Source organism: Capricornis sumatraensis, chromosome 2 (genome assembly GCF_032405125.1).
Source record: "Capricornis sumatraensis isolate serow.1 chromosome 2, serow.2, whole genome shotgun sequence".
Classification (NCBI taxonomy): Eukaryota; Metazoa; Chordata; class Mammalia; order Artiodactyla; family Bovidae; genus Capricornis; species Capricornis sumatraensis.
In genome coordinates this window covers 151,839,566-151,859,702 of record NC_091070.1, presented here as the reverse complement: position 1 = coordinate 151,859,702, position 20,137 = coordinate 151,839,566, and the positions used below count along the sequence as shown (strand labels likewise).

Sequence of the window (20,137 nt, the reverse complement as noted above, 5' to 3'; positions counted from 1 at the left end):
GTATTTTGTACAGACATGTGTAAACTCACATGTATAACACATATTTTTACTCATACTACAGACACCATACAAGCTGTTCTACACTTGCTATTATCTCAAGAATAGTACTTGAAGATCATTCAGTATCAGCATGCAGCAGAAGGATAATACATTGTGATTTGAGAGAATTCTGGAGTTCCTGTAAAAGTTATCTTAGTGGTATCTAAACATTTATCAGTTACTTAAAAGTAAGTTATAAAAGGTGCCTTAGGTTCTGTACAATTACCTTGAGTGTAATCGGTTGTAGTGAAGAGCATTTTCCAACATGTAAAATGTATCTTTCCACTCACAGTAAGAAGGGACCTTGAACATAATCTGGTTTGGAACTCTGACTGCAATCACATGCAGCCTCTACTTTGCTTCCACATGCCCTCCGCTAACATCCTTGGCAAAAAGAAGAACTAGCCAGAACTGCCTCGGCAACAGGATGGGCAGCTCCTCTGCAGAGTATTGGCAACCACCCCAACAAGACTGCTCTTCTGCGTTACTCTATTCCTATCACCTTAATTTCATTCTTATGTACCCTTTAGTCTGTTCTGCAATCCTTTCATCAAGTTATTCCTATATGATCCTTCCCTCTCTCTTTTTCTTATGGCAATTTGACTTAAAAACCTTTTTTTGGAATGTGGCCTGCTGAAGCAGTTTGATATAACTAATATTTGTAGAGAGGTAAAAAAACAATTGAGTTTCCCTGGTGGCTCAGTGGTAAGAAGCCGCCTGCAATGCAGGAGATGTGGGTTTGATCCCTGGGCTGGGGAGATACCATGGAGAAGAAAATGGCAACCCATTCCAGGATTCTTGCCTGGGAAATTCCATGGAAACTTCTTGGCAAGAGGAGCCTAGCAGGCTACAGTCCATGGGGTCACAAAAGAGTTGGAAATGACTTAGCAACTAAACAACAACAAAAGAACTACTACTGTTTCTGTCTAGTCAGTGTTAACGCTCAGTTGTGTCCGCGCTTTGTGACCCCATGGACTGTAGCCCACCAGGCTCTTCTGTTCATGGAATTCTCCAGGCAAGAATATGGGAGTGGATTGCCATTCCCTACTCCACAGGCTTTAAAACTTTTCTTATACATTTAAACACATGGATATCACATATAATCATCTAAAAAAAGAATTAATTTAACAATTACTATATTTCAAACATACAGCACCTTCAAAATACATGACACCTTATGGTTTTTAGCCATATTCCCATATTTAAGAGAAAAATTCTTTTGAATTTAGTTAGAAATATTAATACGATGGCAAGAGAAATGAGAGCAGAACCAACAGCAAGGATACCAAAACAAAACCCTAATCAAACCATCTCTGAAGCCTTCCTTACCGATTTTTTCATTTATATAAACCAATAAAATCTCTTGATTATTTAAACCAGTTTGAATATGGATCTGTCACTTACAACCAAAAAAATAAAAGCTAACATATCTTCAGCACTTATTAGGCCTTCACAATTGAGGTTCCCCCACAGGCTTCCCCAGTGACTCAGTGGGTAAAGAATCTGCCTGCAATGGAGGAGACACAGGTTCAGTCCTTGGTCAGGAAGATGCCCTTGAGAAGGAAATGGCAACCCACTCCAGTATTCTTGCCTGGAAAATTCCACAGACAGAAGAGCCTGTCGGCCTACATACAGTCCACGGGGCTGCAAAGAGTCAGACATGACTGAGCATATAAACTCATATTACTTATCACAGGAATTAAGCCCTAATGCCTGAAGTATCCTTGTATGTAATGATCCAACTTACCTACTATACATCTAAAATGGTACTAGCTTTGTATCATCCTTAGAACAACTGAGAAAATAGCTACTCAATTTTCTGTAGAGCTTCTCTATAGGAGGAGTGGTGGTAGAGAAAGACAGGCTTACAATGAGCTAGGAATTGTTCTAAGCCCTTTATATGTAATCATCACAACGTGTATAACTGTTGTTATTCAGTCCCTCAGTCCTGTAGGATTCTTTGCGACCCTAAGGACTGTGGCACTCCAGGCTTCTCTGTCCTCATCATCTCCTGGAGCTTGCTCAAACTCATGTCCATTGAGTCAGTGATGCTATTTTTATTTCTATTTCCTAGATAAGGACACTTAAATGAAAGACTGAGTGAACTGGATGCTCAAGAGTCACAACAATAGATGACACATTTTCTACCTTAAATTATGGCACTTTGACCATGAGAAATAATGAAACAGAATATATGGAGATCTATGCAAAGGACTCACAAATTAGGTTTCTTAGATTTGTTACAAAAATACTTATTTTAGCCTCTGCCGATTTAAGGGCTTCCCTGGTGGCTCAGACGGTAAAAAATCTGCCTGCAATGCAGGAGACCTAGGTTCAATCCCTGGGTTGGGAAGGAGGAAATGGCAACCCACTCTAGTACTCTTACCTAGGAAATCCCATGGACAGAGGAGCCTGGTGGGCTACAATCCATGGGGTTGCAAACATGACTAAATGACTAACACTTGCACTTTTCCTGCTGATTTAAACAGGAATTGCAATACCAAAAGAATTTAAAATGCTATAGCTACTTGCATCTATGGCCCTAAGCTAATATGATCCATATTATCAATTTACAGTTGTCCAATACAACTTACATGTTCTTATACAGTGAAGATCGCCCAGTTGTGTCTGACTCTTTGCGACCCCATGGACTGTAGCCTACCAGGCTCCTCTGTCCATGGGATTTTCCAGGCAATAGTACTGGAGTGGATTGCCATTTCCTTCTCCAGGGACCTTCCCGACCCAGGTCTCCCACATTGTAGACAGACGCTTAACTGTCTGAGCCACCAGGGAAGTCCCACATGTTCTTATGCCTACATCTTATTTTTTTAATCATCCACTTTTTAAATGAAATATTTCAAAGGAAGAATAAGAACAAAAGTGTAATAAAATAAAGACTAATGAACCCACCACCTATATTCAGCCTGTTGCATGACTATATCTCATTCTAAGATTTTTCCTTGGCTCTAGACTTACTCCACCTTTAGTCCTGTATATCTCAAAGATGGAAAAGATGATGTCAGGTAGAAAGGATTAAGTAGTGAATAACTGAAAGAAGAAGGAAGACAAGGAAGAATGTAGAAAAAAAATTTTGGAAGGATAATATTCATTAATATAAATAAAATAAAGCCATTATTCTTACAGAATGTACTTTCTAAATCCTATCTGACGTGAGAAAGGGTAGCCTATTTTTAGTTCAGTTCAGTTCAGTCGTGTCCAACTCTTTGCGACCCCATGAATCGCAGCACGCCAGGCCTCCCTGTCCATCACCAACTCCCGGAGTTCACTCAGACTCAGGTCCATCGAGTCCGTGATGCCATCCAGCCATCTCATCCTCTGTCGGCCCCTTCTCCTCCTGCCCCCAATCCCTCCCAGCATCAGAGTCTTTTCCAGTGAGTCAACTCTTCGCATGAGGTGTCCAAAGTACTGGAGCTTCAGCTTTAGCCAAAGAAATCCCAGGGTTGATCTCCTTCAGAATGGACTGGTTGGATCTCCTTGCAGTCCAAGGGACTCTCAAGAGTCTTCTCCAACACCACAGTTCAAACGCATCAATTCTTCGGCGCTCAGCCTTCTTCACAGTCCAACTCTCACATCCATACATGACCACAGGAAAAACCATAGCCTTGACTAGACGGACCTTAGTCGGCAAAGTAATGTCTCTGCTTTTGAATATACTATCTAGGTTGGTCATAACTTTTCTTCCAAGGAGTAAATATAGTAAGTAACTATATTTCCAAAGCAAGGAAATGTGATAAGAATTATCCATTTTAATATATGTGTTCAGCTGGCTTTTTATTTTAGTCTAATTTTATTACTATAATAAAATAAAATAAAAAGTCTTATTAATTCTCTTGAAATGGGTGATTAAATGGTAAGTGCAATCTACTACTTGGAAGATATCCTTCTGAATGAAATAAGCTAAATGTTTATGGTTTGGAATCATACTTGGATAAAGGTGATTTTTAATTAGGTCCTCAATAAAGTTAAAAGTCTTGAGGATTTTGGTCATCATAGAGCAATGTTATCATGTGGGATAACGTAACATTTTCAGGGTAAATAAAATGGCAAAACCACTCCAGTGTTCTTGCCTAGAAAACCCCATGGAGAGAGGAGCCTGGTAGGCTATAGTCCATGGGGTCACTAAGAGTTGGACACGTCTTAGCAACTAAACAACAACAAAAAACAACAAAGCCCAAGGTAAGTGCTAAAGCTGTAAGAATGCAGAAGTGCTTCAGGTCTGAATGGCTGTAGAATGAGCAGTAATAATACTTAAGACCACTGGAAAAAAGGCTTGGCAAGACAGAAATCATTAAGTCTGTTTTACAAAAAATGATCAAATTACTCCCAAGATTTGTTTCTTCCAAAGGTGGGTCATTGTAGGGTTTGGCTAAAAAGTTTGCTATAGCACTTTGATTTCTTTGGAGGGAAGGTAGAATTTAATGAAAAAAACAGAGCAGTTAAGAAATTTTACAATAAAAAATGGAAAGCTTTTAACTTAAAAAAAGACTCCTGAAAGACACTTGTGAAAATCAAAGAAGTCCTTTTAGATTTTATAGTTAAAAATAGGTGTCCTTTCAATGTCTATTAACTGTAGGAAAAAAGGCAGAATTTCAAAGAGAAACACTATATATTTGATGAACTCTAACTGCATATAGTTCTTTTTAATTTAAATATAAAGATTACTGTTAGTTTTTTTAAAAAACTTTTATAAATAAAAACATTCTGATGCCTATTAAATCACTGTTTCTGTGGACAGATACCCCAGTAAACAACCTGTAAGGCACTGGCTAAACTGAAGAAAGAGGAAGAGTGAATAAGTGGTGCCAGGCTTTAGCAGTGACCCCAGAAGAAGACAATTACCATCCAGGCACACCGTCACGCATTAGGAGCACAACAGGGCGACAGATAGAAGCGGAAAGCTCCGCTGGGGTATTTTGATTCAGTAGCCGGCTTTAAGGGAATATAGCTGATATTTCAATAACAGAGATAAAAAGTAAGAGATGTCCTGAATGCTATATAATGAACTGAGATGTATAAAAATGATGTTTTATCTTTAAGTCTATGATTTATATTCTACAAATAGGGTCTCACTTAAATATGTTAATATAAAGTCTTTCAAAGATTCTTTTTAAATGCAAAATTGAATAACTGTATGCTTACAATACCAAAGAACATATATAACTGGTATAGTCTAATAAGTAGGTATCAATTTAATTTTACTTCTGTGGCAGTTCATTCAATTATCTAATGTTTATGCTAAAGTTGAAACTCCAGTACTTTGGACACCTCATGCGAAGAGTTGACTCATTGGAAAAGACTCTGATGTTGGGAGGGATTGGGGGCAGGAGGAGAAGGGGACAACAGAGGATGAGATGGCTGGATGGCATCACCGACTCGATGGACATGAGTTTGAGTGAACTCCGGGAGTTGGTGATGGACAGGGAGACCTGGCGTGCTGCAATTCATGGGGCTGCAAAGAGTCGGACACGACTGAGCGACTGAACTGAACTGAAGGAGTTTTTTTGAAAGTATTTTTACACTTTTCTATTTTCAAGAAATGTCCACATGGTTCTTTCTGATAAGATGGTGGGAAAATGTCAGCTACAGTGGTAAATTTACCAGGAACCTGAATTTTCTTGAGGTTTTGTTTTGGTCCAGCTGATAACAACAGATTGCCAGTTAACTGGTTTCCTAAGCAAAACAATAAGGTAAGTAACAAACTTAAAGGAAGAGAGATCCAACGTGTCAACAATGTTGGCATTCAGCAATTTCAATGAACAGACCTTAAATATTTTTTGTCACACAGCAAAAGAAACTTTACATCAAGATAGCATAAAGTAACATTAATAAAAGCTTTAAACGTACATTTCACACTTGGATCTACTTTTGATAAATAATTTTAGTAATTATCATTATGATGTCTAAAATAATCTAATTCATATTAACGCCTCAAGTCACTGAACTTTATACATGAACCTCTTAGTCAAAAGGTCATTAATAATTCTAGTTAATAATATGCAAGTTTAAGTGACTGGGGTAAAGTATGACAACTTTAACTTACTCTGACATGCATTGAAAAAATAAATTCGCTAGAATGGTGGATAGGTGAGTATCTGATGAAACAAGAGATAAAACAAATATATCAAAATATTAATTTTAGAATAGAGGTGGTGAATTTATGGTGTTCACTCTACAATTCTTTCAACTTCTGTGTTTTCGAAATTTTTCATAATAAAGTACGGAAAGAAGTCATCAATAACAAACAACTAATTTCCTCTCCCTTCCCAGTCTGCTAAAAAGTAAGCGCTTGGTCCAAACTGTTCTTATCTCCCAAAGTTACTTAATGATTCTTCACTTAAAAATCCATGTTTTGGGACTTTCCTGGCAGTCCAGTGGTTAAGACCCCATGTTTCTACTGCAGGGAACGTGGGTTCGACTCCTGGTCAGGAAACTAAGATTCCACATGCCAAGTAGCGGGGACAAAAAATAAAACAAGCAAAACAGAAATCCATGTTTTGCTCTAGAATGGACACTGCTTTCTTCACATTTTACTGAAAACTCAAGAAATGAAAAAGGAATATGATTAAACCATACAATTAGTACTTCATTAAACAGAATATAATTTTGGAGCAGGTTAAGTTATAGTTCATCTCTATAATAACAGGCTCCTCTGTCCACGGGGTTTTCCAGGCAATAGTCCTGGAGTGGATTGCCATTTCCTTCTCCAGGGGATATTCCCGACCCAGGGATCGAATCCGGGTCTCCTGCATTGTAGACAGACGCTTTACCGTCTGAGCCACCGGGGAAGTCACAAGTTATAGTTCATCTCTTTAATAACATACAGTAGATTTTCTGGCTGTTACCTCAAGATCCATTTTCTCTCCTTCATTATGTAGTGGTAATAGGATTGGAATTATCCTGATCCTCAACTCCATAGGTAGGCCCTGATTGGTGGAATTTAACCCAAACAAGATAAACACATCTATTTTACACAGTGATTGGTTCAGGAGTTTCTCAAAGCGTGACACTCAAAACTTCTGACACAAAGTATGGGGTATAGTTTCTTATTCTGGATATTATGACACGTGGGTATAAAGCTCACTTGTTAGCCATTTTAACACAATAAGGAAAACTTCCAGAAGATAAAAATGATCAGGAGGGTACAGCCTTAAGATTCATGGTTAAATACAAGATGGAGCTCAAACTAAACTTTTCCTAAAGCATAACTTCTGGACTTTTCAGGCACATAAGCCAATAAATACCATTTAGTATTTATTTAAGCCATATTATTTATGCCATAAACAAAACCAGAAATGGATTTTCTATTACCTGCAATAAAACATCCTACCTAATAAATATTTTTAAAAATATGTCTAAGTAAATGCACATGTGCTACTTTAGTCAAGTCTGACTCTTTGAGACCCTATGCATTGTAGCCCGCCAGGCTCCTCTGTCCATGGGATTCTCCAGGCAAGAACACTGGAGTGGGTTGCCGTACCCTCCTCCAGGGATCTTCCCGACCCAGGGATTGAACACAGGTCTCTTGTGTCTCATTGGCAGGCAGGTTCTTTACTACTAGTGTCACCTGGGAAGCCCAAGGAAACAAACACCATAATGTAAACAACATAACCTATGAAATGCTTAAAACAATGATTCCCAAAGATGATTATGAAAAAAAAACATTACTTTGGGAGTTTTGTAAACTTATAGATTAAGAGAATTTATTTCTGATCTACTGAATTCTAAATGTCTGGGAATGGAGCTTGAAATCTCTAAACAACAGTTGATTCTGACATAACCAGTGTGACAAAACTACACTGAAACGCACTGGTTTGAACTGTCTTTGAAAATTATTTCTTAAAAAACACAAATCTAAAATTCATGTGCCAAGTATAAAATGTTTATTTATTTCTTAAAAATTTCAATACTTTATGAGTTGATACTCATTACAGAATTTACATAGTGTAATTTTACATATTTTTAAAAAAGGAGATATTTTTTAAACTACAACAACAGTGAATGTTGTTGTGTAAATGTAAATGACCAAGACTCAAAAAGTTATTTACAAATAGTCTCTATGTTTCCAGAACAAATACATTTGAAAACAAAAATAGAAGAGAGCTGTCAAGGGTTCTTTAATTTCTTTCAATTCTGCTATCAGTTTCACTTCATGTTATTTCCGTGATAGTTTCAGCTGGTCAGTTCCCTGTCTACAGAGGTTGGTTCAATTTTGAACTCAAATCCCTTTCTTGGTTAACCTAGCTCTCAAACAGAAAATATAATTTTAAAGTTTGGTAATGTATGATGAGGAACTAAATAAAATGCTTAGGATCTGAGAAAATTCTACACATATGACCTGTAAGACTGAAAACTAATTATTCTAAAGAATGAAAAAAAAAAGCCAAAGATCTGGGTACCAAGAAAACAATTCTTTTAAAACTTAAAAAAAAAAAAAAACAGCAATATTTATGAGGAGATACGGCAATAAATAAGAGAAAATGGAATCCAATTCTGTAAATTTTTAATCAGATAACAGATTGTTAATAGCCCCAGAGTTATGTTCTTTAATATAACCCATGAATGTGTTTAGAGAAGTCTTTTACTTAGAGTAGTGATTCTGGTATTCAACCACCTAGATTGTTGATTAACAACCTTAGGCATATGTTTTCACCTGTTTTGTTCCTGCAACTTTTGGGAGCTTTAATCATACAAAGAATGAGGTAGAGATGGACTGTGGTCAGGATGTGACAATATTCTGTTACTGGAATATTTTCAACCTATTGATTGAAAAATCATAAATGCTGTGGTCAGCAGGGAAAAAAATGAATTATGTATTTGTGCAAGCCACAGCAGAAAGTAGACATTTTAATGAGAAATATCTTCACCTATATCTACTATACTCCAACATACTATTTAAAAGGTTGAACAATTAAGTATGGTGATGCCTATCAAGCTAAAAGATGGAAGAGAAAACGTGAAGTGTATGCTCTATAGCTCTAAGGAGCATGATTTTGCATGTTATGCTGGAACAAAACTGAGATAAATATGTTGTTAAGTTGCTTTGAACAAGTGTCTGGAAGAAAAGTGTGGTTTTTACATTAAAAAGTATTGTGGCAGTGAGAAAAGAGGCAGGGGTCTAGGTTTGTTTAAATTTATGAATTAGTCTCATTTTTAAAGAGAAATTGTAATAGCCAAGCCTAAGAGTCCATTCTTATTTGTTTCTTTATCTATGTTTTTAATGCTGGTTATAACTTACCCTATATTGCCACAGGAAGGACACTTCCTTAGACAGGAAGATAGCAGATTTTAAAAGCTATGTTTCAAGTCATAGGTTTTTTCATACTCTTTACAACCAGATAATTTGCTTAGAAGATTTTGTTTTTTTTTTTAAAGAATTTAACCAGTTAACACCTACTTAATATACTAGATGTGTAGATGAGGTAGTAGAAAGCACCCTAGATCAAATATAAAAGCATGTAGTCTATCATTAACTTCTTGCAAAAATTTTCTCTAGCTTTTTAGTTTTTAAAAGTTTTAAATCTACAGAAGAGCTGAAATTACAGTACAATATCCATATACTCCTTAAATTCACCAATTACTGTTTTGCCACATTTGCTTTTGTTCTATTTATATGTATTGTTTGAACCATCTGAATGCTAACTGCAAGTACGACATTTTACTACTATATATTCCAGCATGCACCCTCTAGGAGTTAGTAACTGTCCTACCTAACCTTTAAAAAAAAAAAGCATAAAACCACCACTCATTAAGCTTTATCTTGCTTACTGAGAGAGTGCTCATTGCTAGAAAACTGTAACTGAAGAAAACGTGATTCATCTTCTGGATAGTTGACACTGTCAGATTTTAATTTTCTTTAAATTTCATGTCATGGGGGTTATCATCTCAGCGAAAGATTTATCTCTGTTTCTTGTTTTTTTTGTTCTTGATACTGCAAACTTAACTCCAAATACGTACTTTTATGCATAGTAGACCAGCTTTTGTCTCACTTTTCCCCTATGAGGAAAGGATATATGATGATGTATCCATTTACTAACGATAAACACTGTTACGCTAGGCTGAGTTAATACCGGACAAACCCTTTGGGGAGTACTGTCTAAGAAACCAAGACTTCTGAAGAATCAGTTACAAAAAGCCTCTCCAGATCTATGCAAACGTCATGTCATCACTGCCATTTTACTATCCATCGCTTTTATTCCTCTAGGTTGCCCTTTCCCAGCTTGACGGCAGCTGCGATCTAGATCTACTATTCACATCCTCTGGATTCTTGTATCAGCACTTCTTTCTCTTAAGATTTTCTCCAGACTGACAGACTCATAATATGTGTTCTTTTCTGGTAAGGTGGTTTCCTAGAATACTGTCCTCATAGATGAACTGATCTAAGCACAGCCTGGTGACAACAGCACTAGAAGATTAAACAGTCATGGCTAACTCACCAAGGGTCACATGGCTAGCCAAGAATAGAAGTCACATTTTATTACTAGTACCTTAATTCTAAGACAAATCACAACAGGAAATGCACTAGAACTGTTGTTTTCCAAAAATGACATTGCTTATGTTACTCGTTTATCTTTTTCTGGACCCTCTGTAAAGAGTATTAGTAAGCTAAAAGTTGTTAGCTGTCAAATTTTCTCATGTACCTTCCTTAGCATCAGATGACCATATATATGATTCCTATATATTCATCTCAGGGATAAGACATGCCTTTCTGTGGCCTGTTTAAAGGATACACGTACAGATCATTTTGCTAAAAAGCATCTTTATCAACCCATTAGATCTTGATAGGGGCACTTCCCTGGCAGTTGGGTGTCTAGGACTCTGCACTTCCACTGTAGGCAGCATGGGTTCAATCCCTGGTTGGGGAACTAAGATCCTGCAAACCACGTGGTACAGCACCTCCTCCCCACCCCTGAAAGAACTTGACAGGGAGCCAGACACTTTAAGTATAGAGGGTCAGTGTGAAAAAATTAAAATATTACAAATTCAGTAATCCCATCCCATGTGAAGTCAAGGGAGACCAAGTACAAAAAAACAAAGATAAACCAAAGACAGCCACATAATGTCAATAATAGTTTATAAATTTCAAATCAGTACTCCTGAGAGTCCCTTGGACGGCAAGGAGATTCAACCAGTCCATCCTAAAGGAAATCAGTCCTGAATATTCGTTGGAAGGACTAATGCTAAAGCTGAAACTTCAATACTTTGGCCACCTGATGTGAAGAACTGACTTATTTGAAAAGACCCTGATGCTAGGAAAGACTGAAGGTGGGTGGAGAAGGGGACGACAGAGGATGAGATGGTTGGATGGCATTACTGACTCAATGGACACAAGTTTGAGTAAGCTCTGGGAGTTGGTGATGGACAGGGAAGCCTGGCGTGCTGCAGTCCACGGGGTTGCAAAGAATCAGACACGACTGAGCAAGTGAACTGAACTATAAAATTAATTTCCTTTCTCAACAATTTCAGTGAGGCGGTTTGGCTTGGCTGTGAATAATACAGTTACATTTTTCCAGAGTCATTTTTCCTCTGCATATATTCCTCCATCAAACATTAATCACCTTTAGCTTAGGATGTGGAGTTCATCTTTTGTACGCTGGAACTTAAATACTTGAGGAGGAAAATGCAGGAAAAAAATTTTAATTAAAAAAACAAAGACAGTAACAATTGTTTCTATTCATACTCCTCAGAATTGATCAATGTTAACATCTTGGAATATGTAATATGTGCACCCAGACTTTAAGAAAAATAATTGTTTCTGTAAAATTTACATGTTCTCTTTAAGCAAGTTAAGAAAAGCTAAAAATACAAAAGTGAAAATTAAACATTAGCTGAAATTAACAGGAAAACAAAATACAGTGAATGCAAAGCATGTCTTCAGTATGAGAGATAATTTCCTTTTTTAGAAAACCTCAAAATAAAAGAGATTACAAAAATCATTAAGATGTTAGAGTCTACATTTTACTAACATTTTAAATGTGTGTGGTATTGATCGACTATCTTGCTTGGATATGAGTGCATTTATACCTGCTTTCAAGTCCCCTTCCCTTCCACTTTTGGATTTTTATTAGCTATGTTATTTTTACATTGTCAAAGTTTATTAAAAAAATAAAACTCTCTCACTTGGAACCATTATTCCCATATTTTTAAAGTGTTGGTTCTATATTTAAACAGATTCAGTATTTTTCCATTTTCCCAAATAGTGCCTGTATTTCATCATTCGTTATTTTAACTTGTTTAAGTTGGATTTCACTATCTAGTAACTTTTTTCAAGATTATGAGAGTAGTAATCTGCCAACCTTTTCACACTGGAAAATGTCAACCTGTTTGTCTGGTTTACACATTGTTTGACTATAATATTTCTGGGTCAGCCAAACTCAGAATGTTGTAGACTAGCACTAAGGTAACTTTCTGCAGTGATGGAAATGTTCTCTATCTGCACTATCTAATATGGTAGCTAGTAGCTACTGTGCAACATGAGGCTACAACCACAAGAGACTAGCTAGTGGCTACCGTACTGAAGACTGCAGCATAGCCATTGCTCTGTCGATTTCTGGCACTGAATATGCTGTGAGCAATCTGGAGGACAAGTCTTTAATCTTCCCAATATAACTTTGTACATAATTTGCTTTAAGTGTTTATGGAGCATAGCATCAAATTTTCCTAGAACACGGGGTATTCTCTTAATTTGAATATTTGAATCTTCATTAATTTCAAAGACCTCTTCTTGCTTATTTTTGCATATATCTTCTTTCCATTTGTGGTGGGATACCAATTATTCTCAGTGTTAGAGTATCTGTCAGATTAACTAATATGCTTTACCTTCTTAACCTCTACATTCACTGTGAATATTTTCTCAAGCTTTTCTTCTATGCCAATAGTCCAATTTTCAGCATGGTCCATTGAATAGGTGATTCTTTTGTGATTTCTGCAATGGTGTTCAGTTCAGTTCAGTTCAGTCGCTCAGTCGTGTCCGACTTTTTGCGAACCCATGAATCACAGCACGCCAGGCCTCCCTGTCCATCACCAACTCCCAGAGTCCACCCAAACCCATGTCTGTTGAGTGGGTGATGACATCCAACAATCATCCTCTGTCATCGCCTTCTCCTCTTGCCCTCACTCTCTCCCAGCATATTCTAAATGCTCTAATGGTGTGAGTTACTCATTAAGTCTTTTTCTATCATATTTAAAATCTATTTTCTGTGCCCTCCAAGCTCAAGTTTATTTTCATTTCTCCATGGTCTGAGGGATAGCATGGGGAAAGGGAGAACCTACCTAAACAAGGGCTCTGTTTATTCTTCTGAGATTTTTTTTGGATATTTCGTATTACCTAACTGGCGGGATACAGGCCAAAACCTGGGCTTAAGGATTCAGAAAATTTCTGAAATACAGTGTGTTGTTCCAAGGCCTTTACTTTAATTAAGACTCGAATGTTCACTTTCTAATCTCTTTCACTGGGTTCCTTCTAAAAGTTTCTACAACATCTCAGTCAGACACACTTATTTTCCTTCTGGCCACATTTGGGATATGACTGAATCCTCTGAGGGTTTTGCTGACTTACTTATACAGCGTGGTGACAAAGGAGAGGGGAAGATAGTTGAGGTTAGAACCTGAGCTCTAGTAGGCCTTTGTGCTCTAAAATAGTTTTCTTTCTTTCCTTAGCTTTTCCTTTGAAAGTTTATTTGAAAGACTAAGATCCTTTCAGTGGGAAAGCATATGCCTTAAAAAAAAAATACTATTTTGTTAGATGGTTGGGGTAGGAAATTATAAGAGCAGTTTCCGTCCACCTCTGGGGCAGTATTTAAACAAATGAATTTTGTTCAGTATTTACACACCTGAAACTTAAATAATACTGTAAAACATCAATTATATTTCAAGAAAAACAGTACTTTGAACCTACCTGCGCCTGTGGCATAAGAATATTAAGTTTTCATACATATGGGTGCTTCCTGCTCCCTAAGATTCATTCAACAATTATTTTTTGATCACCCATTATACGCCAGGCATACAGTATACACCAGTAAATATATACATGTGTCTGTGAGTTAATTTTTAAAGTGAAGTTAATTTCAGACACTTATAAGAGCTACAAATAATATAAAACACGATGATGAAATAGAGAGTAACAGCATTAGGGATTTACTTGACAAAGGTGGTCAGGAAAAATCTCTATGAGTTGGTGACTTTTAAATTTAGATATAAATGATGAGAAGCAATCAGCCATGGGAAGATCAGGGAGCACAGTATTCCAAATATAGGGAAGAGCAAGAGCAAATCCTGTAGGAGTGAATGAGCTTGATTCAAGAAACAAAAAGAAAGTTGGTGCTGCTAGAGCATGATGTGAAGGGGAATGTGGTTTATGAGTCGGTCACAGAAGTAGGCAGGAGCCAGACCACTCAAAGACTTTAAAACCAGAGAAGACATCCCAATGTACTTACACACACACACACGTGGATACTTTTTAACATACACAAATGGAATTATCACACACATTGTCTATAATTTTTCTCATTATGTCTTGCAGAGCTTTCCTTATTCTTTCTTAAAGATACAGACTTTTATAAATATGCATCTACTATGGTTTAACCATTCTCCTTATGATGAGTAGTTAACCATGCTTTTAAATACTAAAAATGTTAGATTTATGCATCCATCTTAAGAAGTTACATAGAGAATACAAACCAAACCTAAAATAGGAAGTAATAAAAGAGCGGGAATAAAACGGGGTGGGGGGTAGCTTATTGTTTAAATTGCAATTGTTTGCTAGTATTGTGCTGGCCAGTGGTATTAGAAATATTGGCTACTGTCAGTTCCACTGCTTTCTCCTTTCTTGAATGCCCTACAGATATCTAATATACTACCCAATTCTAAACTGAAACATCATTAGTTTTTAAACTTTTATACAGGAACTCTTGAATAGAAAATCAGTACTTGATATACTTTAACATTTTAAGCCTGACAAAGTAAAACTTAAAACATGGTTTACAAATAGACATCACACCCTTAAAGGAAATAACAGAAACAATTAGTAATCTCTCTATGCTCTCTTCATAGAGATTTCAAAATAAATCTAAGGTTATACATAGGATGTGGGTTTTTCGCTCGGAGTAGTATTACAGAAGGTTTGTGGTATTAGAAGGGTCATGACACAATGCAGGTTGCTTAGTTTCAAATGCAAGTGTAAAGCTTACATTAAAAAATATTTTCAATTATACCCACAGATAAAAAATGTAACAAAAAGAGAGATTATGCTACATAAAGATATATAAGAGCTCTTTTTCTACCCAGTAAAAATTAAACCACTTTAGAGACCATTAAAAGGCACTATCTTGACTGTTTTAAAGGTTAAATAATACTTTTTTTAAAGGCTATATTATGAAACTATGTTCAACGGTCACAGAGGCAACCATATTAACTTGCAACAAGCAGCAGCACAATTTCTAAGTCCTAATGTGATATTTTTCAGTTAAAGCAAAATATATTAAGTAAATTATAACTACATATGAAATTATGACAGTAGCAGAAAACACAATGATTTGAATAAATCCGTGACAGTTGATAAGCAATCACTGTGATTAATCAACATAACCTTACTGAAACATCAATAGCAACCACTAAGCTTTAGTAGGTTTTTACTGATTTGTACTTTGCCTTAGGAACAATTATTCAGAATAGTAAATGTGGTAAATGGTAGCCTCTCCATGACTTCAAGGTGACTCATTTGAAACATCTAAAAACAAATCATACTCATATCATGCACTATTGGTAAGTTTCTAAAACAATTTCCTGTAATTTCAAGTCACAGACAAAAAGGTTTGAATACTCCTTATGTTTTAGTAACTAGAAAAAAAAATACATACAAATTTTTTAAGAAATAATAAAATAAGTTGAAAAGTATGGAAAGGAAAATAAATTTTTTTCTCACTATTAAGACTGATTTAATTGCATTTTCTTTTTTTAAGTGGAGGCTAATTGCTTTACAATATGGTGTTGGTTTCTGCCATACATCAACATGAATCAGCCACAGGTATACATATGTCCCCTCCCTCTTGGACCCCCTTCCCTTCTCCCACCCCATCCCATCCTTCTAGGTTGTCACGGAACACTGGGTTGTGTGCCCTGTGTCACACAGCAAATTCTCACTTGCTATCTATTTTACATATGGTAATATATATATTTCTATGCTATTCCCTCAATTCGTTCCACTGTCTCCTTCCCCTACTGACACAAACACATTTTTAAAGTGATGTTTCTTACTAGAGCAGTTAAATATACACATGAAAAAAATAAGCATTTGCACAAGGTCCAAAAGCTAGAAAATATTTCTTATAAATCAATTTAATTAGAAACAGATCAATTTTGTGACCTATACTTAAAATTCTATCAAATTTCAGGGGTTCCTAAAAACCATGGAATTTTTATCAAGTACTTTTAATTTTTAAAAAATTGAAACAAAAATTTTTTTTTTTCCCACCTGCATTGCATGGCTTGTGGGATCTTAGTTCCCTGATCAGGGATTGAACCCAGGCCCCTTGCAGTGAGAGCACTGAGTCCTGAACACTGGAGCTCCGGGGAATTCCCATAAATTATTTTTTATAATAGACTTTGATTCTCAAACAGTTTTAAGTTTACAAAAAACTGAGACGAGCACCGTATACACCTCTGCACCATTTCCCCTATTATTACTATCTTCTGTGTTGTTACAATTAATGAACCAACACTGATACACTGTTAGTAACTAACATTTAAAGTTTATTCAGATTTTCTTAAGATGTTTTTGTTTTTTGTTTTAAACCCAAAGTCCTTTCTCTGTTCTAGGATCTATGCAGGATACCACATTACATTTGGTTGTTGTGTCTCCTTAGGTTCCTCTTAGCTGTGGTAGTCTCTCAGATTTTCCACGTTTTTGGTGACCTTGACAGTTTGAGGCATGCTGGTCAGGTGTTTTGTCAGATGCCCCACTACTGAAATTTGTCTGATATTTTTCTCATAGTAAGAAGTGATTATGGGTTACTGGAAGACCACAGAGGTAAGGTGCCATTTCATCACATCCTATTAAGACTATATACTATCAGTGTGATTTACAACTGTTGATGCTAATTTGATTATCTGGGTTAGGCAGTGTTTTGTCAGGTTTCTTTTAAAAAGTGAGTGTTGGGGACTTCCCCAGTGGTCCAGTGGTTAAGAATCTGCCTTCCAATGCAGAGGATGCAGGTTCAGTTCCTGGTCAGGGAACTAAGATCCCAGGTGCTGCAGAGCTACTGAGCCAGAGCACCACAACTAAGATCCAATTCAACCAAATAAATAAATACTAAAAAAAAACACAAAAGAGTCTTTTTTCCTTACCCTTTCCATTCCGGACTCCATGGAAGGAAGTCACTGTGCACAACCTACATTTAAAGAGTAGAAATTTATGATTCCCCTTTGAAGGCACAGTATCTACAAAAATTATTTGGAATTCTTCTGCATAGAGATTTATCTCTTCTTTCTCATTTATTAATTTATTAACTCACTGCACCTTGATCTATAATCTACTACTATGTTAATAATTTTTTCCTATTTTAAATATTGTTCCACCTTTGGCCATTGGGAGCTCTTTCCGTTGGCCTCTCTCTGTTCCATTAATGTAGGGTTTTATTTTATTCTGTTTTGGAGCACTTCCTTATTTTCTGACATTGTAAGAGATCCAGGCTCATCTTGTATATTTCATGTTCCAGGCCTGGAATCAGCTATTTCTCTGAGGAACCTTGGTTTCTTTTATTGGAGAATGGTATTAGAAATCAACATCTATGTGCTAAGTGTACATAAACTAATTTTTAAAAAATTTTTATGGCCACACTAAGCTACTTATGACCAACCTGCTGCTGCTGCTAAGTCGCTTCAGTCGTGTCCGACTCTGTGCGACCCCAGAGACGGCAGCCCACCAGGCTCCCCTGTCCCTGGGATTCTCCAGGCAAGAACACTGGAGTGGGTTGCCGTTTCTTTCTCCAATGCATGAAAGTGAAAAGTGAAAGTGAAGTTGCTCCGTTGTGTCCAACTCCTAGAGACCCCATGGACTGCAGCCTACTAGGCTCCTCTGTCCATGGGATTTGCCAGGCAAGAGGACTGGAGTGGGGTGCCATTGCCTTCTCCATCCCAGCAGACTAGATGGCAAGAAACGCGGATTTGATCCCTGGGTCAGGAAGATCCCCTGGAAAAGGAAAACGGCAACCTACTCCAGTATTCTTGCTTGGGAAATCCCACAGCCAGAGGAACCTGGCAGGCTACAGTTCATGGGATGGCAGGGACTGAACCCTGGTCATGGCATGAAAGCACCACGTCCTAATCAATGGACCACCATGGAATTCCCTAAACTAATTTTTAATAACACAAGATGATCACTGACAGTGAGGGTCTAATTCTTAATTCTTTCATTAATTCTTTAGACGCTATTAAGAGCTGGTCTCAGGTAGGTGAATGATATCCTTCATTCCTGGATACAGCAATATCTTAAAAACCTCTAGATACTTAATCCCTTTATATTTAATTGCATACTTTATATTTAATTGCATAAAGCTGGAGACCAGAGAACCAGTTCTGAGCACTTTCGTTAAAAAAAATTAAAGTAATTTACAATACCTAATGACCAGATAAGATAGCAAGCTGAATAAAACACTCTGTATACATTAACTCCCTTTGTTGAGAACTAGTATTAAGACCAGATAAAATGACAAAATAGCTATTTTCCTAACTTAAAAATGCTTAAAAATTCAAGAAAGATCATGAAAGAAAAATGAAAAACATTTTAATATTTAAATAAGTTGCTCAAAACAGAAACCATTGTACTTAAAAGGGGAAAAAAATCCTCCAAAAAGAAGTCTGTTAGTCAAGAGTTGGCATATAAACTACCACCTGCTGTGAAACTATTAACAAGTTAAATTAGCTCAGAAAACTAGGAAAAACAAACTAATCACAAAGCCTCATGATAAACTCCATCATTTAGTAATGTCATTGTAATTTTACATTACTAAGATATATTTTCTTAAGTTAAATGGTAAAGATTTTTATCACTTCCTCTCTATCTCTGTCAAAACTGCCTACTGATCTGGGCACACTGATTTAAATCTAACTCCCTCATTTTATGTCAGAACAGAATTCTGAGTGAGTGTTTTTAAGCCAAGAGTGGTTGGGGTATTGCCCATATGAGGCATCCCTAGAGGTGATCTGTTGGGCAAACTAACGAAAGTGGGTAAATGTTACTGGGTACCAGGAAAGGAACACAAATTTGGATTTGAATAGAACTGTTTTAAATTTTAAACTTTTCATTATTTGTAACAAAGCAGCATTAATTTTATAGATGTGCTTAGCTCACAGAAGCTTTTAATATGGTTATGACAAGTTAATATGTTTATCTTTATAAAAATCAAAACACAAACTCAATTCCAGTTAAATATCAGAAGGCTTGGGTTCAACTCTCATCTGTTTTCCTCAACAAACTAAGCAAAAACTTAACTTTTCTGTGTTTTGTTCTACCACTTGGAAAGTGCAGAGAGTATTAATACAAAAATATAGTCCTCAACTAGTAAGTAACATTTGGATCAATAAAATAAAGGTGGAAAATTCCATGAAGAGAAGGAAACAATTTTTAACCACCACTTCCTCCCATCTAAATACTATGAATTCCTACAAGCATATTTTTTTCTGAATGAAGTTCAAATTAATCTTTTTAAAAGGTTAAGTGTCATCTAACTGATGACTCCTATGCTCAGAACCCTCCCATGATTTTCTACCTTACTCAGAGAAGGGCTGAAGTTCCTTGGCCATACATATTTGGCCCTATTTACCTCTCAGACTTCCTTCTAAGGTCCCCTCTTACTCCACTTGGGGACTGAGATGTGCCCCTGGCATTAGGCCCTTTGTTCTTCTGATTCCCTTAGCAGGGCATTCCTATCACAAATCTGCATTGCAAATCTTTGTTTAAAAAACCCCTTCTAATGAGCCTTTCCTGATCACATTACTTAAAATAGCAATGGTAGCCTACCTAAACACCCGAATACTCTCCTTTTCCTACATTTCTCTCTCTATTGTACTCATCATCTTCTGA

At 36.6% G+C, this 20,137-nt stretch overlaps 1 protein-coding gene across 4 annotated transcripts in view; it reads right to left on the bottom strand.

Annotated features, from left to right (window-relative positions):
* The window catches only part of EVI5 (ecotropic viral integration site 5), a 170,289-nt gene that overhangs the window by 32,334 nt on the left and 117,818 nt on the right, over nucleotides 1-20,137 (bottom strand). The gene's annotated exons all lie outside the window — the stretch shown is intronic.